Below are 22,585 nucleotides of genomic sequence, written 5' to 3'. Positions count from 1 at the left end.
TTCCAGCACCTGACTGAACGTATGCCTGTGAGGGTGGAAGCTGTAATCAAGGCTAAGGGTGGGCCAACACCTTATTGAATTCCAGAATTACCATTGGAGAGCGGATTTTCAGCCAGGTGTCGGGATACTTTTGGTCACATAGTGTATCATGTTAGTACCACGAGGGTCGTCTTATATTGAGTGGGGTCTCTTTCAGTAGCTGCGGCATAATATCTGTTTTGAACTGTAGATAACTGTTGCTATTTGATGTCCCATCAATAAAACAGGGATCACTGATGAGATTCCAGAAACGACTCCAGCTCACGCTGACGTACAAAAGTCGTTGTTTATCCATTTCACTAAGCCAGTGTAGATATTCATCTGACCACTAGTGCATATTGTGAACGTTGATTTGCCCATGATTTCTAAACGATTCTTTATCTTGAATGAAAAGCCTCGTCAAATTGAATATTCGTAGACATCATTAAGGGAAATATGACCGATTTTCAAAGCCATTATCATGAAGCTCTTTTTGGAGTGAAATGTGGAAAATATTAAGTGCACTGCAATACAGTACACGTAGAATAGTCGTTTGGTTGATGCCATTCACTCATTAAAGTTGTCTCGTAATAACATGTGGCATGTTACTGCTGCTAAAATGTTAGTTGCATTTCTCACATCAGTTGCTGTTCTCTTTCGTTAGTGAATTCTTTCACAGTTTCAATTTCTTGATATGTTTCATAAAGTTTGCAAAGACAGATCGAGATGTCTTATCACGACCAAAATACTTTTCGGCACTTAACCGGAACGCTGTTCTAACAGTTTGGCGACATCCGCCATAAACGGAAACCATAGCCATTTCTTCACCTGTTGTATCATTGTGAAAGTCTGAGTGCGATAGCTACAGCAGCACAGCACAGATTGATGGCCTTCCAGCTCACAGTATACATATGAATCACAACTGGTATACAGAATGACAATTATTGAACTATATGAAACCAAACTACGGCGTACACATACTATATTTAGCATGTAAAAATCACTACAGATATTCGGATTTAGGTTATGACATGTTCGATATGCCTGACATAATTGGCAATGATGTGGCGTAGACGAATAGCAAAATTCCGCATGACTCGCTGAAGTGTCGGAGTCTCGATACTGTCGATGACCTCCTGAATGGCTGTTTGCAGCTCAGCAACGAATGTCGGGTTATTGCTGTACACCTTGTCTTTCACACAGCCCAGCAAAAAGAAGTCCCATGTGTTCAGATGCGGAGAATATGGCAGCCAATCGAGGCCTTTGCCAGTGGCCTCTGGATACCCTAGAGCCAGAATGCGGTCCCCAAAGTGCTCCTCCAGGACATCAAACACTCCCCTGCTTCAATGGGGTCGCTCTCCGTCATGCATGAACCACATTTGTCGAAATTAGGGCCACTTTGGATAATGGGGATGAAACCATCTTCCAAAACCTTCACGTACCATTCGCTGGTCACAGTACCATCAAGCAATATCGCACTGATTCTTCGGTGACTGGACATTGCACACCACACAGTCAACCGTTGAGGGTGAAGAAAATTCTCGATAGCGAAATGCGTATTCTCAGTCCCACAAATGCGCCAGTTTTGCTTATTGACGAACCCACACAAATGAAAGTGCGCGTCGTCGCCAAAGCAAACCATACAGCGCACACTAATTCTTATCATTCCCCGTGGCCCCCCGTGCAGTTTGAACTTCCTAACGCAAACCGTTTAGAAGTTATGACGGTTTTATTTCATATAGTTCAGTGACTGTCATCCTTATATACTCTAGTGTGCAAACTTAAGGACGGAAGTAACTTTGCCGCGCGGGATTAGCGGAGCGGTCAGGGGCGCTGCAGTCATTGACTGTGTGACTGGTCCCGGTGGAGGTTCGAGTCCTCCCTCAGGCATGGGTGTGTGTGTTTGTCCTTAGGATAATTTAGGCTAAGTAGTGTGTAGGCTTAGGGACTGATAACCTTAGCAGTTGGGTCCCTTAGGATTTCACACACATCTGAACATTTGAAAGTAACTTTCGCATGATGTTTCGCTATCAAATAATATAGTTCGATGAAACTTGGACCATGCATAGAAAGAACTATCACAGTACAATACTGTACAGCTCAGTACAGTACACTAAAGTACAGTACTGACACACTACTGACAGAAACACACAATGAGATGAACATAAATGACACTTTTATTGGAAGACAATACACCGAATTCACTGCTTATCCCTGTAGCACGGTTATCCCCATACAGTTGACGTAGAAGGGTTTCAAAGGCGATATCCCAAAAGACGGATCTACAGATTGATGCTTGCGGGCAATTTTGGTGATTCTTTAAACCACTTTCTGATTTCCCGCGCGCCACTCAACTACCCTGCTTTTACAGTAGTCCGAGAGGCTAGACGGCCTTAGGTACCTGCATCTCTCAGAGTCGTGCGAACATTGCGGGCCACCAGAGACTATCAAAGGCGCCCGAAATGTCTGTAAGAACAGCGACTGCGTAATTGTTTTCTATGTTATTAACAGTTGTTAATACCTTATATAGTGCGTCATCTACAGATTACCCCACCCTGAAACGGCATTGGTGCGGACTAAGGCCAAGGAGATCCGTGTGCATTTGCAAGCGGTCGCACAGAAGTCGTTCCTGGATTTTGGCCGGGTGTTAGTTAAGCCTACAGTTCTATAAGTTTTTGGATCTGAAGGATCTTTGTCCTCTGATTTTTTAATTTACTGTTTTCCAGAGCGCAGGTACCCGTCCCAGCCGTAACGCTTCGGTGAGTAGATCAGTAAGGTTTGAAACAATCTGTGGAGCGACAACGTTCAGTGTCTCGGAATGAATACCATTTGGCCCAAGGGCTTTTTCGTTCTTTATTGACAATCGCAAGCGCGACCTCCCCTCATGAAAAGGGAATACTGACGGTACTATTTTCATACCAAGAATTCATTAAGAATCGTTGGCCAGTATGTAGAGGTCGACATGGTCGACAAGGATTAATGCATATTGGTTTCGATTCTCTGAGCTTTCCAGAATAACGAGACCACTCAGGGAACAGCACCTGAAGCCAGGCAATAGACACCCAGTTGCGGTATTAGCGTGCTGCAAATTCCAACCTTCATCGTCTGTGATTGACAGTCATCATGGCTGCATGAACCAGGCATCTACTGCGGAGTCCCACGCGCAGCAGCGTTCGCTGAACAACTGTCGTTGAGGAGAAACGGTTGGTAGCCCCTTGGTTCGTCTGAGCTGTCAGGTGCTCGACGGGTGCTGAGGACCGAAACAACGTCCTGCTCTCGGACGGGGGCATCATTCATCATGTCTCCAGGAGTCGGAGACAGCTTCGTGGAACGTAACAGTACTGTATGAGCGGTTGAATATTGAAGATTCACTTGGGCTGTTCCGTTATGTTTTACAACATTCCCCCGTACACATTTCCACAGCCGTTGTTCACACCTGTCTTCTATGGCCAGTGTTGCGTAACAGATGCCTCGGCGTCTGTTTTGGATAGAGTCATTTTGCCACACACCGTATACTTAAAACACTGAGTCAAATGTGCAGCTTACAAACTTGGCAGTTTCGGAAATGCTTCACATTTGGTCCAAATGATCATGCCATTTTGGACACCAGGTAAATCGCTCCGTTTCTGCATTACAACAGCGACTGCATTGTTTTGCAGATCCCTATGACACGCTTTATTTGCGCTCCACTGCTTGTTCTGGCACCTGCCGTCGTTGTGTGTGGTTATTATAGGTTGATGTCGAAAGTAGCCGGTGGTCATACTAATGTGACTGGACTGTGTATCTGGACTTTAGATCAGATAGAGCGTTCTGGAAGCCTGGTAAAATTAAGGTATTTTGGGCTCATCGTGAGAACGGGAGACTCACTACGAAAACTGTAATCCTCGGAACAGCGGAAGGTTAAAAATGTTTCACAACATCGCTTCTACGAGTTCTCGTAGCATTCGAGTCGTCCTTCTCATATAGGTAGCACAACCAGCTCGTATGCGGGGTTGGATAACGCTGTGCCAGATCGGTATAAAAAGTTCGGAGACAACACTTTCTACATCTACATCTACATGATTACTCTGCAATTCACATTTAAGTGCTTGGCAGAGGGTTCATCGAACCACAATCATACTATTTCTCTACCATTCCACTCCCGAACAGCGGGCAGGAAAAACGAACACCAAAACCTTTCTGTTCGAGCTCTGATTTCTCTTATTTTATTTTGATGATCGTTCCTATCTATGTAGGTTGGGCTCAACAAAATATTTTTGCATTCGGAAGAGAAAGTTGGTGACTGAAATTTCGTAAATAGATCTCGCCGCGACGAAAAACGTCTTTGCTTTAATGACTTCCATCCTAACTCGCGTATCATATCTGCCACACTCTCTCCCGTATTACGTGATAATACAAAACGAGCTGCCCTTTCTTGCACCCTTTCGATGTCCTCCGTCAATCCCACCTGGTTAGGATCCCACACCGCGCAGCAATATTCTAACAGAGAACGAACGAGTGTAGTGTAAGATGTCTCTTTAATGGACTTGTTGCATCTTCTAAGTGTCCTGCCAATGAAACGCAACCTTTGGCTCGCCTTCCCCACAATATTATCTATGTGGTCTTTCCAACTGAAGTTGTTCGTAATTTTAACACCCAGGTACTAGTTGAATTGACAGCCTTGAGAATTGTACCATTTATCGAGTAATCGAATTCCAACGGATTTCTTTTGGAACTCATGTGGATCACCTCACACTTTTCGTTATTTAGCGTCAACTGCCACCTGCCACACCATACAGCAATCTTTTCTAAATCACGTTGCAACTGATACTGGTCTTCGAATGACCTTACTAGACGGTAAATTACAGCATCATCTGCGAACAACCTAAGAGAACTGCTCAGATTGTCACCCAGGTCATTTATATAGATCAGGAACAGCAGAGGTCCCAGGACGCATCCCTGGGGAACACCCGATATCACTTCAGTTTTACTCGATGATTTGCCATCTATTACTACGAACTGCAACCTTCCTGACAGGAAATCACGAATCCAGTCGTACAACTGAGACGATACCCCATAGGCCCGCAGCTTGATTAGAAGTCGCTTGTGAGGAACGGTGTCAAAAGCCTTCCGGAAATCCAGAAACACGGAATCAACTTGAGATCCCCTGTCGATAGCGGCCATTACTTTGTGCGAATAAAGAGCCAGCTGCGTTGCACAAGAACGATGTTTTCTGAAACCATGCTGATTACGTATCAATAGATCGTTCCCTTCGAGGCGATTCATAATGTTTGAGTACAGTATATGCTCCAAAACCCTACTGAAAACCGACGTCAATGATATAGCTCTGTAGTTCGATGGATTACTTCTACTACCCTTCTTAAACTCTGGTGCGGCCTGCGCAATTTTCCAATCTGTAGCTACAGATCTATCGGTGACCGAGCGGCAAGTGCGTGCGGCATGTGCAGTGCGCAGGCATCTCTGTAGTGAGGCGGTGTCCGTGGCGGCGAAGTGCGTTGCGTCTGCGCCGGTCCCAAAATAGCCGTGAGCATTGCGGCGGCCAGTCGCCGTGGCCGCGGCGGCGCAGCAGCGCAGAAGCAGCGAGCGGCGGCAGCGGCCGGACCGGCGTGGGCTGGCGGCGCAGGCTGGAGTAGCCTACACGAGACACTAGTAATGATATGTTGAAGAAGGCGCCGCACAAAGGAAGGATTGAATGGCGCAGACAATGGTTCCGCCCGAGGCTCGCTCCGAGGACCCATTGTGCCGCTAGAGCGTGCTTGACCCGCACTCTTTTATCCGTCAGATGAAACAATGGTCGGCCGGCGGTGGCCGCGCCGCGGGCTGCGGGGGAGGCGGCTCGAGGGCGCCGCCGCCGCTGCCGCCCCCATCCTGCTGCCCCCATCCGCCGCCCCCGCCACCGCCGCCGCCCCCGGCTGGTCCTTATGCTGCTGCTGCGCGACGCCAGAGCCGCTCGGCTGGTCCGCCTAACGGCCACCGCCGAGCGCAGCTCTTAATCTCATCTGCTGGCAGCCGGTGCTTCGCGAAAGCCGATAAGGCGGTATCGAGCGATTTCGGGAATTTCATCTCCTTCCGCGTTTTCTGTTTCAGTGCGACTGCAGTCAACACCGACTCAAAGGAAGGCCTCGGTGCTTGTTGGTGACGTCACGCCAGCTTGGCACGGCTAACGCCAGGTCTGTTGCAGGCAGAAACACCTGGGCGTGCTTATCACTATAAATCTCTTATTTTTGGACAAAATATTTGGTATTGTTTTGGATTCTGCAGTTTTATTTACATGAAAGATTTTCTTACTGTCGTAAAGCTACAAATGAAGTTCATAGTTCTGTATTACTGAATCCTGTCGAAACAAACGTGGATCAATTTGAGAAGACGCTTTGCCCCAATGCAAGCTTTTGAATTTTACATTCAAGTAACTATATTTACTTGATCCATTTTGCTATCGAAACTTACCCCAACTCCCTTACAATGAACTCGTTTCTTTTATTTATTTATTTTCGTTTGACGTCGTCACTGGAAATGTGAACGAATTTACATGTGTAAATATCCAACTGTTGCCAGTCATTACATTACAGTCGTTTTGAACGAAAAGAGTTCTAAACAGGAAACAAAATAGCTTCATACATCGAAAATACTGCTGAGCTTAAACTTTTTTAAACATGCACAGTAGACAAGATAAATATTCCCCTCTTGCAACTGAAAGGAGAAACTTTATAAGATAAAAAAATTTTATTTGATAAAACAAGTATCTCTCTTTTGCCTCTTCTTCTGTCCCCCACCCCCTCCCACAACGTGTACAATCGCAAACATTCATTGCTCCTCACCCCATAGTCAACGAAGATACCTAAAGAAGAGCACCAATACGTTCACAGTTCCTTGTAAAAGCAACCCAGTACAAACGTAACTTCCTCAGATTTACAAATAAGGTAAAGAAGCACGAATTCTATTGCTGCTGGACCATGAAGTTGTTTTTTTATGTCAATCATTAAAACAGGTGGAAATTTAAGTTCAGGAGTACACTATTTGTTAAGAAGTGTAATGAATTGCACAATTAATTGATTGCAGAAATCTCTCAGAACAATGTGTGTTGGTCAACTACCGCCAACAGTTTCACATTTTCCTGTGTCAGGGAGGGAGACACCACCATTATGAGTATGCCTGCAACAGACCTGGCGTTCGCCGTGCCTAGCTGACGTGACGTCACCAACAAGCGCCGAGGCCTTCCTTTGAGTCGGTGTTGCTGCAGTAGACTGACGAATAATACTATGGAAGTAATGCTCGGTTGACATTTGTTTACTCTTCACTGGGACAGTTTCATCTAGATTTAGTCTTTTCGACTAATGATAACAACGCTTCAACTTCTGGGTCCGATCCCAGCCCCTACTTACACGTTCCAGTCACACTAATGTGATCAACGCCGAGGTTCGACGTCACTATGCAATAATCATTCACAGTGGGCGGGTGGTAGCACTAGCACTAATGTTCACATAAAGCGTGTGGATAGTAAGCGGAAAACAGTGCAGTAGTAGTTAATGTGGAATGAATGAATGAACGAAAACTCCGTCTACAGGCCACAAGGGGCCCATCGGGACCAACCGACCGCCGCGTCATCCGCAGTGGAGGACGCAGATAGGAGGGGCGTGGGGTCAGCACGCCGCACTCCCGGCCGTTGTGATGGTATTCTTGACCGAAGCCGCTACTATTCGGTCGAGTAGCTCCTCAATTGGCATCACGAGGCTGAGTGCACCCCGAAAAATGGCAACAGCACATGGCGGCCTGGACAGTGACCCGTCCAAGTGCCGGCCACGCCCGGCAGCGCTTAAGTTCGGTGATCTCACGGGAACCGGTGTAGCCACTGCGGGAGGGCCGTTGCCAGTTAATGTGGAAGCGGAGCGATTTGTCTGTTGTCGAGAAGGGCACGATCATTGGCTTGGCGGATCAAGGGTGGAAGCATTTGAGAAACGACTATGTTTCTAAATCGTTAGCGTGTTGCCGTAGTCAAAGTATATCGTGCATGTCAAAAAGGCAGTATCCAAAAATGGCGTCGAGGCAAGTGTGGTGCACAACGGGCCATAGAAAAATGGTTCAAATGGCTCTGAGCACTATGGGACTCAACATCTTAGGTCATAAGTCCCCTAGAACTTAGAACTACTTAAACCTAACTAACCTAAGGACATCACACACACCCATGCCCGAGGCAGGATTCGAACCTGCGACCGTAGCAGTCCCGCGGTTCCGGACTGCAGCGCCAGAACCGCTAGGCCGGCAACGGGCCATAGATGACAAGGTTAACGACGGCTGCAGAACTGTGTACAGGTGAACAGACGTACAACTGTTAAGGAACTGACCGCCCACATGAAAGAAGAAGCTACCACCAGTGTCTCCTCAACGACCGTTCAGTGGACGTTGTGGTGTATGGGCCTCCGCACCTGGTTCACGCAACCATGCTGATTGCTGTTCACCGGCGAAGAGGTCTGGGTTTTGCACGCAAATACCGCAACTAATCGTCCATTGAGTGGTGAACAGGTCACCTTCTGAAATGAATCACGTTTTGTGCTCCACTGGACAGATGGCCGTTGGCCTGTACGTCGTGAAACGTATGAAAGCAAACATCCTGCAATAAGGAACGAGCGTTATTATCTGGGGAATGTTTTCGTGGCATTTCCTGGGATCTGTCATACTAGAAGGAATAACGGATCAACCCAAGCACATATCAGTTATCGAGGACGCATTTTTTTCTTCCTCGGCACGATGGTATCTACCAGCATGAAGATGCAATGTGTCACACAGCTCTTAATATATGTGGGTGGTTCGAAGAGCACCAGTATGGGTTTACCCTGATCCCCTGGCCACCAAACTCCCCGAATTGGGCTGTCCTCAGCCTAAAAACCTAGCTCTTTCTAAGTACCATGGGACTAACATTTGAGGTCATCAGTCCCCTAAACTTAGAACTACTTAAACCTAACTAACCTAAGCACATCACACACATCCATGCCCGAGGCAGGATTCGAACCTGCGACCGTAGCAGGCTCGTGGTTCCGGACCGAAGCGCCCAGAACCGCTCGGTCACCGCGGCCGGATACAAATCTAGCGCAGCTGGACACGGCACTGTAGTGGAAATGGGTCCACATTCCTATCAGTACTTTCCGGAACCTCTCTGACTCTCTACCTGGACGTCTCGAGCTGCAATACGGTGGTCACTCAGGCTTCTGACAGGCGATCACCTATTTTTTTCTGGAGAGTGTATATTCTGAGTAAATACCGAAGACTTCTGCTATAAGGAGCCAATATCCTTCGGTCAAGGACATTGTCAAGAGAGACCAGAGGAGTGGACAGAGATTCAGAACCATTTTAACTCTGGGTCGGGGAAACTGCCTCTCAAGACTACTGGTTATGCAAACTTCTTCACCACAGAGTAACACTTACCCTCTACAGCTCCCTCTAGTAGTATGAAAGTTTTTTTCCTAATATCTCCTTGTTAGCGTTCTTCTTTCCTCGCCGATTCTGTAGTCAACCTTCTCATTTGTTATTTTACCGGACCACCTAATTTTCAAGATCCTATAGTATCATATCTCATATCCTTATTCTTCAGTTTTCGCATGGCCTATTTAATTCTAGTAGACTTTTTTTGGTGAGGAATACTCTCTTTGCCTGTGTCATTAGTGACATTATGGTTTCTAAGTCCTCCTTGCTTCTCCCATCATACTATTTTGCCTCCAAGGTACCAGAATTCGTTCATTTCATCTGCTTTATAATCACCAGTTTTGATGTTATGATCTTGCTAATCTCGTTTCCGGTACTCCTCTTTACTTTCGCCTTTCCTCAGTCCAGATTCTGCATTGAAGACACCAGTGTTAGTCCACGGGAAATGCGGCCTGTTATTATAAAAGTATGGTGGTGATACCTTCATTGGCAAAATTTCCAGATTAGTCACCAGTTCGGATCTTCTGTCGGAGACTGCCAAATGGGGACGCCGAAATGACAAAAAGATTGAAAAACCAACGAACGGTAACATTTTCGTAAGTCTGTGTATGAAAGCTACAAAACCTCGGAAGGAAATGTACCTACATGTACAGCAGGAAACATTGAGGTGAAATATAAATAACATATTTCTGGTCAGACGAATGTGAGCTAATACCAACAGCAGCAGAAAATCGGATAATAGGTGTACGATTTGTGCTGGATAGGAAGACTGCGCAAAGAGCGAGTTACTGTGAATATGTTGACATCATTGGCAGAGTGAGTATCACCAAGCACATTACTTACAACAATAAAGTTTATTTCAGTTAAATGTTGACACGAATGCTTTACATTTTAAGCTGGTTCCCATCAGTCCATAGATAGTTCTTGGCCGATGACGGCAATAGAATATTTTAGGGATAAACATTTCGATAAAGCTATTAAGAGAAACATTATGGAATTGTTGACCCTAGTAGAATCATCATCGACTAGTTAGACAAATTATTTTATCCAATATGGAATTTACATGAGCATTTGACTGAAATAAACCAACGCCGGGTAGCTCAACACATAAAGGGACATGAACAGTTGGATGAAATTTAAGAAAATCGTCAGAAATTATTAAAGCATGTGGGATACTGAGGTACTGAGGAATCGCGATGATTGTTTAAAGTTCTTTCATGATGTAGGTATTAAGATAACTCAGACCACATTAAGTACTTAATTTGACGAAGAATGGGCATTCTTTTTAAAAAGAAGAATCACGGTACCTGAAATGACAAATATAGGCAGAATGTATTATCTACGTGTGTGTGTGTGTGTTTGAAGTTTACGGGCGCTAAACAGCGTGGTCATCAGCGCCCAAACGCATAAAAACAGGAACACATGCAGTGAAGGGACTAAGACAAACAGCGAACAAGGAGAACGGCTAAAAGACACAGACCTGACGCAGTTCCAAATCCTCACATACAGAGGCTAAACAAGAGGAGAAGGAACACACTAAAAAGGAAAGGAAACACAAGGAAAAGATAACAGAAACCGAAGGGAAACAAGGAGGTAATCGTGACTGGCGGACCTCTTACCTAAAGCCTGGGTGAGCCAGTCACCCAGCAGAGCACATTATAACCCTCTTCCTAACATCCGAGGCAACAAATTGGACTGGACACAAAACCGTAAGACCTTAACTACAGTCGTTGCGTCATCTTGTAAAATCAGGGCAAATCCGGTGGCAAAGAAACCACCGCCCTCTGGTCAGAGAATAAAAGACAGTCAAGTAAAATGTGGCGGACAGTAATCTGGACGCCACAAGAACTGCAGATTGGGGGGTCCTCCCGCCGGAGTAAAAAACCATGCGTTAAGGGACTGTGCCCGATGCGGAGGCGAGTGAGGAGAACCTCATCCCGCCTGCATGACTGGTAGGACGTACGCCATGGCCGCGTGGTAGCCTTGACCAGACGCAGCTTATTTTCACCGACTGCCAGCCACTCCTCTTCCCACGAAGAAACTTTGGGCAACAAAAGAAATACAACTAGTCACCAAAACATTAAAGTAAAAAAAAGATCAACAGAAGAGAGAAGTACAGCAATATAAGGCGCTTAGTAATGATAGCAATATGAAGTGCATTGAACCTAAACCGAAATAGACGTAGGAAAATTTTGAAGATATCAAAAACAAAATGGTTATAGAGATTCATTATACAGAAGAGTCAAAATAACTTTCGGTGAGTTTAAAGGCAAGTTCAACATCAAGTGTGCAAATGTAATCCCATTTTTAAACGCAGGGGAGAGAGCGAATAGGTGGACAGACTACATTTAGGGTCCCTACGAGAGTGATAAGCCGATGTGATAGTAGAACTGGGTGTTGATCACAGTGACATAAGGGATCCATTATTACAGCGTTCAACAGTACTTTGTAAGATCCGCAATCAAACAAGGCAGATGGCATAGGTAACAACTGTTTGGAATTCCTAAAATCATTGGGAGGCGGGGGTGGCAACCAAATTAATATTCAAGTTAGTTACGGAAGTCTTACGGCCTTAATTTGAGGAAGAAATCTCTGAAAACTGAGCTTGGCTTTGGATGACAGTTTGTAGACTATGAGAAAAACGGAAAAGAATAGAATTGCAACGTCTGAGATGTGGTATTTCAGAAGGATACTGAAATTTGTGTCGAGGTATAAGATATTACATAATATCATTATTATATTTTTTAGGGCCGGATTGTGCGATGTGAATGTAGTGCTAGGCGCTATACACAGGGTGAGTCAAAAGTTGTAGTACACCCTGTTATACCGAAAACCCTGCAGGAATGAGGAAACCTGAATATTCCAGTAAGGTATGAGTGAGGTGGTCCGTCAATTACGTTATGTACTGAACATGGGCGCCATATTGAAATCGGCCATCTTGAATGTAAGTATTATTTTTTTAATGGGAAAGGGGTCGTGTGATGTACCAGATAACTTCGTCATTTTCTGACAGATTCATACCTGTAAACAGATCCGAAGTAGAACCTATGGTTCAAAAGTTAAAACACAGTTTGGTTGGAATTAAACGCTGGATTTTTCTTCATCAAGGACAGTCATTTAATGCGTTCAGGATGGTGTCCCTCTCGGTCAACGCACATCTGAAGGCGCTGAATCCAAGCGTCATTCACTCGCAGAGGTATTTCCGCAGAAATGTTGGCACACGCTTCTTCATTGCGTTGCTCGAGATGGTGTCTGTTTCTTATTTTCTCTGCGTACACGAGCTGCTTTAAGTGACCCCAAAGATAAAAGTCAAGCGATGTGAGATCAGTTGATATGGGTGGCCATTCCACAGAACCACGTCTGCCAATCCATTGACCATGAAACTGACCATCTAATCACTGAGAACAGCTGCTCCGTAGTATGGTGGAGCCCCATCCTGTTGAAAGAAAGAGGTAATGCTGCCATCTTCATTAGAACTAAGGGAAATAACACTTGTTGGAACATTTCCAGGTAGTGTTGAGCACTTAGATTCCGGTTAACAGAAATGGGTTCAATTACATGGGTACTCTTTATCCCACAACACACCATAACCTTTAAGTCACTAACCACCTTCGAAGGTTCCATTCTGCGTTGATTCTCGTCACTCTTGTATATGTGGTTCTGGTGGTTGACTTCACCACTGATAAAAAAATTTGCCTCGTCACTGAACAAGATACTTTGTGCAAAAGAGGGATCGTCTTGAACTTGCTCTAGGGCCCTCATCCAAAACTGCATACATCTATGAGTCCTGGTAGTCAAGGAAGGTAGGATTCGGTTACGATTGTGGACGGGGCCGTAATCAGTTACTATTGGTTCCCTTTTGCAATTACACACATTGATTTTAAAACGGTAATTCCAGACTCAGCAATAAATCAAGATATCACACGTTGTTAATGAAGGAATAAACAACTGTGTAATTAGAATGAGGGATGTTTGGAAGGTAGGAGACGAGGTACTGGCAGAAGTAGAGCTGTGAGGACGGGCCGTGAGTCGCGCTTGGGTAGCTCAGTTGGTAGAGCACTTGCCCGCGAAAGGCAAAGGTCCCGAGTCGAGTCTCGGTCCGGCACACAGTTTTAATCTGCCAGGAAGTTTCAACTGTGTAATTAATAGTGCTTTCACTACTTTACAATTTACCAATGAGCATAAATTACAGACACAACAAATAATGTTTTAAAAACAAGCTAATGTGATCCCAATTATAATTTTAAGGCAAGAAACCACAGTCACGGCTGAAGGCCTTTAACGCCACGAACGACAATTATCAAAAATTTAACAAACATACTGTAAAAGAGCACTGCAATAGCAAAAGTTAATTTAAAAAGACAGGCAACTGATCACCAAACGTGTGAGACAAAATGATGGTAAACTTGGTAGCACAATCATTTAAACCTGCTGTAACACCAAGAACAGCAGTTATATAAAACATTTAGAAACATACAATAAAACAGCAAATACAATAATAATACAGACACTGCACAAGGAATCAACCTCTGCGTAGGTCTGGTAAAAAAAACACTTTTGCGAGCGAGATAGGCAGCCAAGAGTTGCATACACTTTACAAGATTGTAACTCAGACTAGTGGCAGTCTAGCGAATGACTAATGATAATTTACTGAGGCTACCTGACGTCCGCCGGCCGAAGTGGCCGCGCGGTTCTGGCGCTGCAGTCTGGAACCGCGAGACCGCTACGGTCGCAGGTTCGCATCCTGCCTCGGGCATGGATGTGTGTGATGTCCTTAGGTTAGTTAGGTTTAACTAGTTCTAAGTTCTAGGGGACTAATGACCTCAGCAGTTGAGTCCCATAGTGCTCAGAGCCAGCCAGCCTACCTGACGTCCAATAAACCAAATGCAAAGATGTAAAAATACGCCAAAGCCAGATCCTGCAGTCTCTACTCTACCCGCACAATACTGTGCTTAGAGCGCCCGGAACGGAAAGCAATCACTACCACCAGAGTAGAAGACTCGCTAACCATCCTGCAATCAAGAAAGCTGTCAAAACTACACGCCTCACCGAACAGCAGTGGCAAGGCGAGGAAACATACACTGCCATTACATACACTAACCCCCATGGCAGGTAACTGGGGCGTTAGCGGCCACGAGGCAGGAAAAATACCGCTGGTTGAACTTAACAAATAATAACAAACTGAACGCAGAAAATAGTAATTAGAAGTCCAGGAAAGCTAATCAGATCTGCCTTCTCCAAGCACTCCACTCGCTACTCTTCGCCTTGACGACAGTACGAGCAGCAACACGAACCCAAGTCACTGAAGAATCGCAAGATCTCGCAATGGTGGAGGTTTCTCTATTCGGATTGAAATGCAATCAACTTAAAACTTGGGATCCGGTTTACAACGAGGCCGTGGACCCTCGTGACTACAGGCCTTCGATCCGGCAGTCCATGTGTGCTGCCAGCGGTCCCAGTGTGTTTCCGCACTGCGTGGACCTGGCTCCTCCTGAGTCCCCAACCAAACTGCACACTGACATGACCCAGAAGAAGCACGACGTCGCCCCAAAGATAGGGCCCCCGTTACTACATATCGATAACCGCCGCTGCTGCCACTAGTGGGCAAGCAATGCTTGCGGAACCAAGTGGCACCTGTCAACACGAGAAGAAGGCAAACAAGCGCAACCATGTCAGCTAAACGATACGGCCTAGCCTCCAACAGAGGACGGAAACCTACAAACAGCACCAACGCGACCCACAGCTCGGCACAATCTGTCTGGGTCATCCTCTGCTAGGTGCTAGAGCAGCTGAATCTTGAATGGATGCCACTGGTAAGTATGAAGGATTCGTACGATTGATGTCTAGCTGATTCCACATTCTGCTGACAAACGTTGTGTGTCATGGTGTGAGCTCCTCACGAAGGACTCAAAACCATTGTTGAGATTGTCTCCTTGTCTTGTCAACCACAGTCCCAGTTCCTCTGAATTTGAAAATTAGGCACCTGGCAGAATTATGCGAAACTGGAGGTCTTTGTGGGTGATGGTTGTTAAAATCTGCCACTATAACACGAAAACTCCGTTCTTCAGAAATAAAAATGACCTCAATTCTCTCCTCCTTGTTCGAAGTCATTTTCAGTCACCTGCAACAAAAAAAGTGTTGTAACTTCTGAACCATAACTACTATTCCGTTTCTGTTTGGAGGAATGAACTTTCAGAAAATCCTGATGTTGTTTACTATATCACACAACCCCCTTTCCATTAACGAAAATGACTTACACTTAAAATGGCTGATTTCAAGATGGCCTCGGGTTCATTACATACCGTAAAAGCTGGACCATCTTACCCATACCTTACTGGAATATTTAGGTTTCCCCAATCCTGCAGGATTTTTGACATAACAGGGTGTACTACGTCTTTCGACTCACGCTGTATATGGCTTTGTAATTTGCCACCAACAAACCATGATACGTGCATGTTTGTCTCATCTTTGTGCACAACCACGCTGATTGGTTCGTTGATTTGTGGGAGGGGAGCAAAAAGCGAGGTCATCGGTCCGATCGGATTAGAGAAGGAAATCGGCCGTGCCATTTCAAATGAACCATCCCGTAATTTGCCTGAAGTGGTTTAGGGAAATCACGGAAAACCTAAATCAGGGTGGCCGGACGCGGGTTTGAGCCGTCGTCCCGCGCGAATGCGAGTCTAGTCTGCTAACCACTACGCCACCTCGTTCGCTCACAACCACGTTGTTCTTCACCTGAGTATACATAATTTCCTCCTCCAGAAAACACGAACCAGCATTCTGCATCTTATTTAGAAGCTCCAGAGCAACATTGGCAAAAACAGCTGGTAGATCTCTTCTTCCTTAGTTGTACTGTGTAGTGTTATATTTGTATTTCATGTTTTTTGCTTCGAGAGGTATAGTGCTGGCCACTAAACCGTGTCGTGAACGTGGTTTGGGTATGATGTCTACATGGAGCGTGCCTTGAGAATCTCACGAGTTTCTTTCCCTGACACGAGTGCGAGGTTATAGATGGTGCTGACTGGTAACGAACTGTATCGTTTGATAGCGCACTACGTGTTTTCTGTGTTGTATGAGATGATTCATTCCATGTTGGTACGACATACTCTGTTGCAGAGATGCACAGTGCGATTCTTGATGTATGACAACAGTGCACCGAAGTTTCTCAGTTAGGTTTTGTTGAGTCTGTTTTTGGTATTCACTTGGCACCTGATCTTGAAACAGTATTGACTTTCTAGGAGACAAATGAGGGATATCTTGCGTACATCATTAGCTACAGACTATAACTAGTAAAATAAGGCTCAAGAATAAGAAAAGAGAGAACGGTGTACAAAACACAAGTAAATCTGCTGTAGTGTATCATGTCATGGTGGTAGAGGACCATCTAATGAATTTGAAAAGAGGCCATAGAAATTTAGGCACATGAGAACAACTTGATCACGAACGAACACAATATAAACAAACTTTGGGTCTAGGTATTAAATAAAGCCATGAATGCTAATTCGTCCGCTGAGCAAGCTGCAAGTACCACTTGCGCTCAGCTAGACAGCTTTTGGTGTATTCGAATAACGCCACGACGTCACCACTGATGCGAATAAACAATTAGTCTGGAATAAACGCTCCACCCTGCAATGAAAGTTACGCAGTTCTGCTATTTTTGATGGCGTAGGACGTCATCACTGGGAAAATCTACAAAGCGGAAAAGAAAACACACTGTATTTTATAAATTCCATTCTGCTGTAAGCCATGCATCTCTTCAAACGAGTGCGCATCTATTTAATAAAAACAAAAGCTAAAATTTTTAGGGCACGACACGTCAGAACATTAAATTATTTTTCGTGCAACATCTAAACAGGCCGTTTTAGCCCACGTGAAGACGCATCAGACTGTGATTTATGTGGCGACGACAGGCAACTTACGCAAACGCAACGTAAAACAGACTCTGGGGTATTAGAAGGAAATAATTGTACTAGATAATGGGTGTCAAGTCCTAAACACGTGATCCAGGAATATGACAGATTACAAATTTTTAGTTATGGTGATCTTGTCCTTGTTAGCCTAGAAGCAGTTAATACCATAAATTATCTGGGAGTACGCATTAGGAGTGATTTAAAATGGAATGATCATATAATGTTGATCGTCGGTAAAGCAGATGCCAGACTGAGATTCATTGGAAGAATCCTAAGGAAATGCAATCCGAAAACAAAGGAAGTAGGTTACAGTACGCTGGTTCGCACACTGCTTGAATACTGCTCAGCAGTGTGGGATCCGTACCAGATAGGGTTGATAGAAGATATAGAGAAGATCCAACGGAGAGCAGCGCGCTTCGTTACAGGATCATTTAGTAATCGCGAAAGCGTTACGGAGATGATAGATAAACTCCAGTGGAAGACTCTGCAGGAGAGACGCTCAGTAGCTCGGTACGGGCTTTTGTTAAAGTTTCGAGAACATACCTTCACTGAAGAGTCAAGCAGTATATTGCTCCCGCCCACGTATATCTCGCGAAGAGACCATGAGGATAAAATCAGAGAGATTAGAGCCCACACAGAGGCATACCGACAATCCTTCTTTCCACGAACAATACGAGACTGGAATAGAAGGGAGAACCGATAGAGGTACTCAAGGTACCCTCCGCCACACACCGTCAGGTGGCTTGCGGAGTATCGATGTAGATGTAGATGTAGATTTAGATGTTATGCACATTTTTTTCTGTTTGTATAATGTGTTATCTCTCGCAACCACAATTATAACCACTGGTCCCAGAATACAAAATGAAAACTTACATCAGTACCTACTGAGGGATGAACTGTAACGAGTGCTGGCGCTTCTTTGGCCCTCGGTGGCGGACAACCGCCACCGTTGGCGCAGAAGCCCCATTGGGCCACCGCTGGTGGAACAGTGCTTTCAATGAGGTCCTTCACACGACGCCACATGGGCCAAGCATCGGATAACGCCGCTCATAAACAGTCGGTTCGTGACGAATTGCGATCGCTGCACACTGTTATTTGGTATCAGCGTCGTCTAGGTCATACTATTGGCTATAGCTGTAAGTGAATAAAGAAGGTTTCATCTGTGAAGCTGAACATGGAGTGTGAGGAATGTTCAAGTAAACTGCAGAAAATTAAATATTGGAAGGCAAACGTTTATAAGTTTTCATCGGCCGTTGGAGACAGAAGTGCTTCATAGCAAAAGACCACTGGTGAGCGTCTCACATTTTTTCCCAGTTATGTTGTGTCTGTTGACGTGTCGCGTAAACCACAGGAAGTCAAAGAGATTTTAAATCTGTATCCGCTTCGATGATGTGCATTATGCAACACACAGTATGTTTTTAAAATATTTTCGGTAAGTCCTGGAGATACGTTCAAATGTCGATCAATAATTCCGCTCTCTTTAATCCTTAACCCACGAAGTGGCTTCTCTGTAATGTATACTAAGACATTGGCTCTGGGAAACTTATGTTTAAACCGAGACTTAAGGCACAAATCATTTGTTTTTACAATTATATGAGCGTTGTTTAAATACTCCTTGTATATTTTGTTGCACTGAATAAAGTGTGCAGCATTTTACTCTTTATCGCGCAAAATCACATACTTCTGTGTGTTTTTTAAATAGTACACATAGATGGGCTGTTAGAGTACTGAATTTTACAGTTTGAAAAATTGTATTATTCTGTAAGAAGTAAATTTCCATATAAAACTAAATTCCACTTTTTAAATTTGCACATAAAAATGCCACTCGACAGACACAAAAAGAAAGTCTGCAAAACTGACATTCATTGCTAGGATCTACATTTTTCTTATCAGCACTCAGAACACTTTTGATTTTAACTAACACCTTAAGTATTTTATTGGAGAAACAGACACATCGCCATCAGAAGCGTGCTGAAGTTCTTCGTCTGAATAATGCTGTTGTTCGGTAGCAGAACTGTGATCACTGGGTGCTGTAAAATCGTCACCTCTTTCGTCTGTTTCTTGATCTGTATCACCTTCGCATGAATTCTTCAAGCCACGCGTGCTAGCCGCGATGCCTGAGCCGCCTTACCACGGTTCGCGCGGTTTCCCCCGTCGGAGGTTCGACTCCTCCCTCGGGCATGGGTCTGTGTGTGTGTGTTGTCCTTAGCGTAAGTTAGTTTAAGATAGATTAAGTTCAAAAAAATGTTCAAATGTGTGTGAAATCTTATGGGACTCAACTGCTAATGTCATCAGTCCCTAAGCTTACACACTACTTAACCTAAATTATTCTAAGGACAAACACACACACCCATGTCAGAGGGAGGACTCGAACCTCCGCCGGGATCAGCCGCTCAGTCCATGACTGCAGCGCCATTAGACCGCTCGGCTAATCCCGCGCGGCTGTAGATTAAGTAGTGTGGTAGCCTAGGGACCGATGACGTCAGCAGTGGCGTCCCATAGCAGCTTACCACAAGTTTCCAAATTTCCAAAACTCTTGAACACAGATGAGTATTACCATCTTCCATTTGCTTCAACGTAAATTAACATGAATCTATAGTGGGAATCACACAGGGCCTGGAGCAATAGGAAGAAAAAGTTTCGTTGTTGTGATAAAGCGACGCACACACAGCTGACTTGCAGACACGTATATGCTTACCATTTACCGCCGCACCGCTGGACACATTGGCTGCCTTTTTAATAAACCTTTACGCATTCTTCCTTCGAGGAAGGATAGCGCTCAGAATTTACTTGTAAATTTCCTCTTTTTTATTTTCTTGTTGAGTAAGAGAAGTAAGATAGGGGCGTTACTCATTAGATTCTTATGAGACGGGCGACTCTGCAGCTGCGGCACATCACAGCAGCGCTGCTTGACAACAAAGGAACCGCTTCTCTTTCCAGGAGCGCCGCGCAGCAATTTGTGAAGCCTGTGCGCTTCAGAGAAGCGCTTCTCTGTTGCCTCGTGTGGGACCAGCCAAGATACCTCGCCGGCCTCTTGAAAGGCTGCACAGGCACCGAGGTTGTTGCTGTCAAACCTCCGTCCCTCTCCGCATACACAGTTCGCTTCGAGAAGTGAGTGGTCAGGTTAGCAGAATGTTGTCTTCATCATCATTCTCCGCAAAAGTGGCGTCAACTAAAAAAATTTTCATCAATCTACCAGTCTACCCCACGGGGCCGTCCTAGCCATACTTACATTTCATTTCCTCATGTTGGTGCAGATTCTCGCTTACTACGTGACTTCCTCTATGCTGTTCCTATGTTGGCAGTCCCGTATAGTTTTCTGACAGAGCTGCTGGACATCGTACGTATTCGTTACTGAGTAACAGACATGCTGCGAGACTCCAAGTGCCGTCCGGGTATTGCTCGCGTGCAGCTCGTGTCGAGCTAGCGCCGGGGCGGCAGTATTCGTAAACCCACAATTGCTTGCTCCAGATACATTTACACTATTCGAGATGTGAATTTTGTGACGTTTATGGCTTTAGTAGCCATGGTATTATACCCTAAGATTCGCTTCATTGTTTGGTTGAGACAGGATTAGCTGAGGTATGAGGTTGGAAGTGCAGTAAGAGGCAGAAACAGATGGTACAGCGAGTAGTACCATTTCCGTGCGAAATTGCGCCAGGTTAGTAGGAGGATAACCTGATTGGCTGCCACTACGCGTATCACCGCACCAGATTTCTAAAGCTCATTTATGAATATTATTATATGTATCATGAAAACGTAATTTTGATTTAATTATCAGTCATACCAACTAAACTCTGAATAACAAGCTGTCAGCCACTTATTTCAGATCTAATCTTTATAACAGTTTTCATTAACATCACAATAATAATATTCAGACGAAGCAGTTCCTGCATCTTCGGCTCCGTAGAAGGTATGTCGAGCGAACCGATTTGGGCTGACCAGTAGTGTACGAGGGGGTCTTACGGTCCACTTCGCTATACACGCCACACGATTAAAACACGAGACCCATGGCGTATCGGACGATATTAAGCAATCGTGACTCCGCGAGCAAAGCAGAGAACATACGTGTGAATATGTAACTGAAGTTTGTGAGCGTAATTTCTCCAATGTACTTAATTTTCAAGACTTATCAGTTCTTCTCATATGTAGTGTGATAACGTGTGACTTGTAAGTGGGCTGCATGTTCGACTTGTAGATTGAGCATTATTCATGATTATATACCTTTGTCCTAGATGTCAAATATGATTTATATTCGGGTCTGAACTGGATGTCACATTATTAAGGTAAAAAATACATTATTTGGTGTGCAACAAAATCTTTCCATTGCTAACCACATGCCTATTAGTAGTTAGTGACTTTAGTAGTTAGAATCTTTTATTTAGCTGGCAGTATTGAGGCTCACTGTATTGCAGTAATTCGCGTAATGAAGATTTTTTGTGAGGTAAGTGCTTAATGAAATGCACAGGTTATTGTTAGGATTTCTTTTTAGTCAAAAAGTGGCTCATATGGCTCTGACACTATGGGACTTAACATCTGTGGCCATCAGTCCCATAGAACTTAGAACTACTTAAACCTAACTAACCTAAGGACATCACACACAACCATGCCCGAGGCAGGAGTCGAACCTGCGACCGTAGCGGTCACGCGGTTCCAGACTGAAGCGCCTAGAACCGCACGGCCTTTTTTTTTTTTGTCGTCAGTCTACTGACTGGTTTGATGCGGCCCGCCACGAATTTCTTTCCTGTGCTAACCTCTTCATCTCAGAGTAGCACTTGCAACCTACGTCCTCAATTATGTGTTTGACGTATTCCAATCTCTGTCTTCCTCTACAGTTTTTGCCCTCAACAGCACCCTCTAGTACCGTGGAAGTCATTCCCTCATGTCTTAGCAGATGTCCTATCATCCTGTCCTTTCTCCTTATCAGTGTTTTCCACATGTTCCTTTCCTCTCCGATTCTGGGTAGAACCTCCTCATTCCTTACCTTATCAGTCTACCTAATTTTCAACATTCGTCTATAGCACCACACCTCAAATGCTTCGATTATCTTCTGTTCCGGTTTTCCCACAGTCCATGTTTCACTACCATACAATGCTGTACTCCAGACGTACATCCTCAGAAATTTCTTCCTCACATTAAGGCCGGTATTTGATATTAGTAGACTTCTCTTGGCCAGAAATGCCTTTTTTTGCCATAGCGAGTCTGCTTTTGATGTCCTCCTTGCTCCGTCCGTCATTGGT

The sequence above is a fragment of the Schistocerca cancellata genome, chromosome 3 (assembly GCF_023864275.1).
Source record: "Schistocerca cancellata isolate TAMUIC-IGC-003103 chromosome 3, iqSchCanc2.1, whole genome shotgun sequence".
NCBI lineage: Eukaryota > Metazoa > Arthropoda > Insecta > Orthoptera > Acrididae > Schistocerca > Schistocerca cancellata.
The sequence above is the reverse complement of the archived record's forward strand: the minus strand, read 5'-3'. Positions refer to the sequence as shown.